We start from the raw sequence: 8,714 nt of genomic DNA, 5'->3' as shown, positions 1-8,714 counted from the left end.
TTTAGTTACAAGCATTAGTAATTTCTTTTGGTGCCCTATTTGAAGTCTTTAACGGCACTTTACCCTGGGTTTCCAATATAATGCCTATTTTATGGGGCAGAAGGCGATCTCACAATTTTAAAATGGGCTCTGAACTGAGATTGATCTTGGCCGGTGGCACTTGGGGATTGGAATCACAGCCAGCAGAGATCTTTCTCTGGTTTTGATGTTAGTGACTTTGACTTACATCATGCTTTCAGCTTCCCAAGTGCTCCGGCAGGTGTTATGCGGCTGCAGGATAACGGTATCACAAAGAGGGGACCTTGACCATGTGGCAGATGGAGAACCACTGGGAACCTGTCTTTAGGTGACTTGGCCATGGTCACAGACTTGAAAGTGGGGCAATGAGATCTTGAACCAGCCAGGTCTCTGACACTGCAGCCATGCTGTATCCACTCCACTCACTCCTTTTTGCTAGAGGGCAGCCTGTCACTGAGGTGGCAGCAGGAGGGCAGGAAGATACTTAGGCACTTCATCTGACATTTCCTGCCACACAATAGTGTTTTTCTTAAGCACCGAGATCTGAATGGAGACTCTTCCAGCTGAGAGGCAGTGATGCTTTGGCTGTGTCTGGCTACTGTCGAGTCCTCTGCACCTGCAGTACTGTGGTGGAAATATTGGTGGATAAGGGGATGTGTCATTTACCCACACAAGCTCATGTCGATGTAAGTCATCAGAAGAAAATTCAAAGGAAAAAAATTCTCGTGAGCACAAATTACTTCAGGGATGACCTTAGGTTCACAAATTAAATTATTTCAGCAGAGTTTATGCATGGATTCCAAGCATGAGGAAATTATTTAGGAGATGTTTACTATGGCAAAAAGTAGTGAACATCCTAATATAGAGCTAATCACAGTTTAATTCAAGTTATTCACAAAATATTAATCTTAGGAAAAAGTTGTTGCCAAAATATCTTACTTGCTTTATAGTTTGGTATCTGGGAAATAGGCCAATCTATTGGGAATTTAATATTTATAATCCTTAAAGCAATTTAAGCCAAAATGTTTAAACTCAGCATATATTTTTGAGATCTAACTGTATTGATTCATTAAAATCTAGATTGCTTGTTTAAATGTTTTATAAGGGTTCATAATATAAATGGACTAAATTTTAAAATCCATTTCTTTAAGGAAAGTCAATTACATTGTTCATTATTTGTTTTAATGTTATAAACCCTGCAAAATGTTTTGGCAACCACAGGTTTTGTGAATGCCCTCACTCAGTACTTGCTCATTATTTTGAATAAAAGTGTTGCAGGGAATGCTTTTTCCATGTTTTGAGAGGCAGTGAGATTGGGAAGCCTCTAAGGAGCCTGAACTTGAGACGAGACCTGCCCACGGGGCTGAGGCAGGCGATGTCCACAGCTGCAGGGCACGGAGGAAGCCCAGCCTCGCTGTACGCATCGGCACACATGATTTAATGAGTATTTATGGAATGACTGAATGAACGGTGTACTGAGTTCACAGAGGCTGGCAGAGAACAGTGATTTTGCAGTTTTCACAGGCTGACACAGTATCTGTCAGCAGAGGAAGTCTGGCCCCTGAGCTGGCAGTTTAAGGACAGAACTCTTGTCCCGGGAGAATTTCAGAAATAAATGCTTAGACCCAAGGCCAGGGTTATAAACGTGTGGGTGCGTGGTGTCAGGTAAAAACAAATCTGGACCTAGGAAATGATGGTATATTTAAGATCATTTAAAAAATCAACGTGGAGTCACCATGGTTCAGGCTTCCAAAATGGAGCCAGTGGCGGCAGCGGGCTGGGGGAGGATTTTGGATGTGGATTCAGACACTTTCCTGTATCACTGAGAACTTGAACTTTCTGAACGGTATCAAACTCAAGGACACCACCAGCCATTTCCAACAGCTACCAGCTACAACCTTGTAGTTTCAAAGTCCCCTTTGCTTCACAGATATGAAATCATTTCAAACCCCAACCAATCCTTATTTACCAAGCACCCTCACTTCTTGTCAGCTCCAATCCTAATTCTTGACAAACAGCGTATGTAACCTCGTTGGGGGGTTTTGCCTTCAGAAGTTTCCCCCATTCTGTGGTCAATTCAAGCGCTTTTGTGATTTTGTGCTTCCCAGGCTGCAGTCCTAACAAATCCCGAAGAAAAGCAATTATGGTTTTTTTTCTTCAACCAGGTCTCTGTTCTTGGAATTCTTGGTTAACAGCAAAGAGAACTTTTGTTCCAAGGGATTAGTGTGGTAAGAGGGGGTGCCTGTTGCTGTCCGGAGAGTGTTCTGACCCTAAGACCTGCAGGTGTCTCAAAGGGCAGGCAGCAAGGAGCTCTCCTGTATAGAGAGGTGCGGACAGGGCTACAAAGAACTGGGTGGGAGGGACTGGGTGTCAGGACGGGACAGCGGATCAGGGGAAGGCTTTCCATGTAGGTCCCTGATTTGTGGGAAGCGTTGTCTGCTGGCTCAGCTAGGGTGGGTCAAAGCTCAGAGGCCTGGGAGGATTTACCCAAAGCTAATCGGCTACTGGATTTTTGGGAAGCAGGAAACAATGTTCCATTTTAAATTGGAAAAAGTATTGATATAATGTATTTTGTGGTTCCCAGCCAGACAAAAATGCTAGCCCCCCAGTTTCCCCAAATATCACTAAAACACATCTAAACTTATGAATAAAACTCCATGGAAAGTTTGTGCAAACTATCAAATAGTTTTAAAGCCATTTACATAATTGGAGATTGTTTAATCTGCTAACAGAGATGATGCTACTTCTTGCTTTCTTATTTGGTTGGCTTTTACCTTTTTTTTTTTTTTTTGTGCCTAATTGCTCTATCTACAGCTTCCAGGACTATGTTGAATAGGAGTATTGAGAGTCGGCTTCCTTGTCTTGTTCTCGATCATAGAGGAAAATCTTTCAAACTCTTATCATTAAGCATCAATTATCTGTAGGCTTGCCATATGTAGCCTTTATTATGTTGAGGTATGTTCCTCTGTATCCAATATGTTAAGAGCTTTTATCATGAATAAATATAATGACTGAGCATATCAGATCCAAGCCAATCTCATGATTCAACCAACTAAACAAAAAACAAAAAGAGCAATAACAAAGGATCAAGCTTTTCCGAGCACAAAAAAGAAAGAGCAACAACAAAGGAAGTTACACATGCATGAAATGATGTGAAAAGATGTAAACTGCAATAATCAGCCAAGAAAGGCATGGGTTTTTACAAACACAACTGCCTTTAGTTGTTAGGAGAAGGGAGGGATTGAAAAGTTAGGAAAAGGAGCAAAGACCGTCATCAGAAAAGAAGCAACATTTGAAGTTCAATCCTGAAGGTGGGATGGCGTGTCACACACCATCTCGGCTCCAAATGAATAAAATTGTACATGTGTCTTGGAAAATAATAGGTTAATAACATCTGAAGAAGCACATTGGGTGGCAAGGTGTGCTGACCTGAAGAGATGCTTTTGCAGAAAGCATCTCTCCCTCCCAACCCACACACCCAGCTCCACTCCCGGGTGCCTGAAACCATGGCTGGAGCAGAGCGTGAAATGCATCGATACCTGGCCTCAAAGCCTCTGCCCACAGGGCCCGTGGTGCATGAATGCATTTTTATTTTATTTTAGATAGGCGTATATTTTCTTTAGGAATCGTTTGCATCAAACACATTCTTCAATGATCACTTACTTTAGAACAGTTCTTATGTCACCTAGTGCTCTCATTTTCTTCCTAAAGAGGTGAGGAAAACTGGCTACTTATGTGGATTTTGACGTCCATGGGTTTTGCCACATTATATGCCACAAACAGCACAGGCTTTCCCAAGATTAAGAAATATTTCAAATCCTATGTTCACTGAAGTTCTAAAAACAAGAGGAAGGCAGACCAATACAAGGCATGGGGTCACCAAAAAATGACAGCGTTTGTTCTTATTTTACATCTAATTCTGAGGAAGAAGGAGGGCATTCACATAAGGAAAAGCCAGGATTCATGCAAAACCCAAGCCGCTTATCTCGAAAACGGCCAGCCTGTGAGCATGTAACAGAGGTAAGCATTTTAACAGCAGGGGGGCCTCTCAACAGGGAAACACTCTATTTATAAACTAAGTAGAAAATGCATATATTTCATGCTCATTTTAATGTCTCCGGTGAATGCTTGTTTCTATAAATGTCTGAGTCCTTTCAATTTTCCAACATTTACCCATTCTGCAATGTAAGCAATCTTTTTATAGTGACAGCGAGCTTTCACGATGCTCACCTCTAGAGGAAATACGCATTTTACTCCTGGCATGATCTTTAGTTTAATTTCCAATGATGGAAATCCAGGTGGGAAACGGAGATCGCTCTTCAATTTCAAGGCGATTCTGTTTTCAATGAGGCGGACCACTAATCAGACATGTTCACCCCGTCTGCTTACTGCAAACCAAGCTCCAAACATCCGAGAGAGAATCAGCCTGGTTCTCATTAACGTCTCAGCAAAGACAACTACCAAATTAACAGTCTAATTATGATTGAAGTCCTACACTCAGCAGGATTCTACAACGCTGTCCCTGTTGGGTTTAATTTCTAAAATTGGTCATCTGGAAGACGCCAGCTAGGGCCATCCTTGTTTGGTGTCAGGGCAGAGCCTCTGGAAGGTTAGCTGCCATCTGGCTTCAAGCACATCGTGCAAGTACCTAAAAAGGAAGTGTCTGGTCAGAAGAGACACTTTGAGTCCTTAGGCACCTTCCCTGCTGCACTTTGTCATTTGTGACAACATGACTGACTCTTCGGGGCTTTATGCTAAGAGAACTAAGTCAGACAGAGAAAGACAAATACTGTATGATCTCACTTACACGTGGAATCTGAAAAAGCTGAACTCCTAGAAATGAAGTGTAGTTTGGTGGTTGCTGGAGGCTGGAGGTTGGGAGCTGGGGAAATGGGAAGATGTTATTCAAAGCGTACAAACTTCCACTTATAAGAAGGATAAGCTCTAGGAATCTAACGCATAGCATGGTGACTATAGCTAACAATTTTTTATACCTGAAAGTTGCTAGGAGAGCAGATCTGAAATGTTCTTACCACCTGAAAAAAAAGAAAAGAAAAGGTTATTATGTTGGGTGAAATAATTAACCTTGTGCTGTATAGGATGTGTTAACTGACTTTATTGTCATTTCACAATATATACACACAACACATCATCACATTATGCATCTTAAACTTACACAACATTATATGTCAATAAAGCCGGGGGAAAAAAAGAGAATGTTTCAGCTGTGTAAGGATGGCTCTCTTTATGTAAGCATGAGCTTTCCCAAGTGAGGATGGTGCTCTTGTCTTTCACAAATTAGGCTATTTTGTCAGACTCAGAACCTTTCATTTGAATATTAGTGTCTGATTTGGAGCCTGGTTCCTTAAACTGTGGCTTATTCTACTCTGGAAAGGATGAGCTAGGTGTCTTTAGGGTTTAAAATAAGCTCAGGCGAGCTTTTGCCTCTGGCATTTTGGACTTAGGTTTTGTGTTATCATCAGAACGCTGCATTAAACTGGCATCCGTAAGAAGTAACTCAAGTGTTAGCAACAAGGACTCAGAAGTTCCTCTCGTTTCCACCTGAAACATGCCGCCCCACTCAGCAAGGGCCAGACTTGGCATTTCAGAAAGACAATTCTAAGTGCAGCTACAAGGATGGGTGCCATGCAGCACCAGGTTTCACGTTCTTTCCACACAGATCCTAAATTGATTTGTGGTCACGATCTCATGAATTCTGCTCTGTTTGGCTTGATTAGCAGTTACTACACTGGGGTGTGCTTTTCTCCTTATGGTGTAGGATCCCGTGTGGACTTAGTGGGACAGAAAGCTCTTCTCACGACTGATCCTGCCATCTGGATGCATTTGGTGCCCGGAGGAAGCAGACTGTGGCCCTGTCAGTACTGATCGGTTACTTTTGCCTCAATGTAAGCGGGAAAAGCTAAATTGGACTCCATGTTGGGTCTGTTTCTTTGACTTTAACCCTCGCTTTTTGTTGCTTTAATCACACACAATATCCTGCTTCAGGGAACCCTACTCATCTGTGAAACTAACACATTCCTTCCCCAAGGCTAGTGATTCCAGGAGATGTTTGCAAGGCTGCTAATCCTTTTTACTTCACTTCCCCACCTCTCCCTCTCTGATTCTATAAAAGAAATTGGCATCCAGACTCCGATAAGATAATTTTTTTTTTTGAGACACGAGTCTGCCATCTTCTCGGTCGGCAGGCTCCCGGAATAAAGTCATATTCCTTGCCTCAACACCTCGTCTTGGATTCACTGGCCTGTCTTGGGACGAGCAGAGCCAGCTTGGACTCGGCAACGCCTACAGTTCTTAAATAATGTCCCCAAATGACACCACTTATGACCCCAATCCCTCCTCTGCTGATGTGTTCTGCTCACGTGTGCAAAGATCAGCTCTCCTCACTCAAGTGGGAAAAAATGAGGAGTATAGACAGCAGATCGACCATGTCATTCCCTTCAGCTTTTCATAGGTTGTTTTTAAATTTAATTTTGGAAAGGTGTTTAAAATAGTGAAAGCATCGTAGACTGCTTTCATGGTTAGCATCCTGACATCCAGCTTCTTCCAAACTCATGCTTCCATCATCTCATGTGCCTGTGAATACATTGAATTAAAAACAAAGGAAAAACTCTAAACCTTTGGACCATGTCACTTAGGGCAAGTCCCATCTTCTCTTTAAGCCTTGAGTCCCTGACTTCCAAAATGAGGCACTAACAGTTCTTGTTGCCTACAATTGCTTTGAGGGTAAATGAGCCACTGCCTACTGGTTCAAGCAAAACCCTCAACTGCTTCAAAGAAAATGTACAGTCAGAGGATAACCTTTTTCACCGAACATTTTTAGTTGTAAATGACTACGTCTTGCCTTCAGAGTTGTTCTTTTGTGCATATTTTTTTATCCTCATTCATTTGGGTGAAAAAATAACCCAGTATGATCTGTTCTATGTATGGAACGGACGTCCTTAGAAGTATGATTTTGAGGCATCTGCAGTTGTTTTTCATTTCTCTTGCTTCCAACTTAAAATCTTAAAAATTCAGAAAATATGCACATGCATACATACAAATGCATAAGCTGAGTATAGACCATACATCTTATATATGTGTATATGTCTCCCTCATCTCTCTCTCTCTCTCCGTGTATACGCACACACAGAATGTATATATGATAAGAAAAGCCTGTGGGTTATGTGCTCAATAACCCCAGGACAAAAATAATAAATTATAACCTAATAAAACAGCAAGAAAGTGAAATTCCCAAGCTTTTATTTCCCAGAGGAAGTTTCAACGAGTTTCCCAGTGAAATGATCTCATAGATTTGAAAACTAAATAACAACATCTCCCTACCTGAGATTCTGTATTATGGGAAGTTCTAAAATAAACTGTAAATAAACTCCCAATTTTTTAATACATCTTTATTGGAGTATAACTGCTTTACAATGTTGTGCTAGTTTCTGCTGTACAACAAAGTGTGAACTCCCAATTCTATAAATCAGAGCTTTCAAAGCATTGCCTAGTTAAACCCTTGAAAATTAAAATATGTTAAACATTCTTGTGGAATGTCTAAAATAAAAGAATAATATCTGAAAAGCAAATAATCCCCTTAGTGTGCAATCAGAGAAGTGAGCTTTGAGTTCTGGCTCCATCCCCAACTAGGGGCCCCAGCAGGGGTGGGGGTGCAGGTGGGGACACTCAGAGCTTCTTCAGGGACCTGCTGCAGGGAGATTACAAAGGGAGCAGAGCTGACCCACAGCCCTGGTTCCCACCCCACTGGATTCACCCTGGGCTGCTCTCAGCCAGTGACTGAGCATGGTCAGGGTACCAGGACCAGAAAGGGCCTGCTCCTGTCCACATGGGACTCCTCCAACATTACAGCTGCACATAACATTTGTAGCATGTTGTCACAGTATGCTGAGTCAGGGGTGTGTGTGTGTGTGTGTGTGTGATATTGGCCTCTCTCACAGGATTCATTTTTAGTGAATATGTTCCCTTCTAAAAGCCTTCTGCTACAGATATGCCTTACTTTCAGAAAACTGTATAGGAATACATCACACAAAGCAGGTGATTATTTGCACGAGGGTGGGGCTTTACTGTAGGGTTTCTACAGGCCCTTTAAAGGAGGCTAGACTTTTAAGGAGTCTCCTCATCCCCTGCAGAAAGGTAGTTACACCTATGAGTACAGATGAGACCTGTGACTTGCTTCTTAAGGACTATGGCAAAGGTCACTTCTGAGATTATGCTGCATTATCTAAGATGGTCTTAGCAGGCTGGCTCTTGAGATGCTCTTTGCTGATTAAGGAATTAAGTGGCAGTGCTGCAAAGAGCTGAGGGCAGCCTCAGTTGACAGCCAGTGAGAAGCCAGCGCCCTCAATCCCGCAGCCTCTAGGAATGCATCCTGCCCACACCCAGCAGAGCCTCCAGATGAGAACACTTTGTAGCCTTGTGACTGTAATCAGAGGACCCAGTTAATCAGTGGTACCCTGACTCCTGACCCACAGAAACTGTAGGATAACATGTTGTTGTTGAAGTAATACTGTATTGTACACTTAAAAACATGTGACGAACATAAATCTCATATTAAGCATTCGTAACAACAACAAAAAAGAAAACCACAAAAGAACACAAAAACATGTTTTGGAAGTGATGAATAGCATGGGTGCAGCATATCTCCAAACTCAACAAGGTGTGTACATTAAATGTGT

The sequence above is a fragment of the Hippopotamus amphibius genome, chromosome 15 (genome assembly GCF_030028045.1).
Source record: "Hippopotamus amphibius kiboko isolate mHipAmp2 chromosome 15, mHipAmp2.hap2, whole genome shotgun sequence".
Taxonomy (NCBI): domain Eukaryota; kingdom Metazoa; phylum Chordata; class Mammalia; order Artiodactyla; family Hippopotamidae; genus Hippopotamus; species Hippopotamus amphibius.
This window is presented reverse-complemented; position numbering follows the sequence as displayed.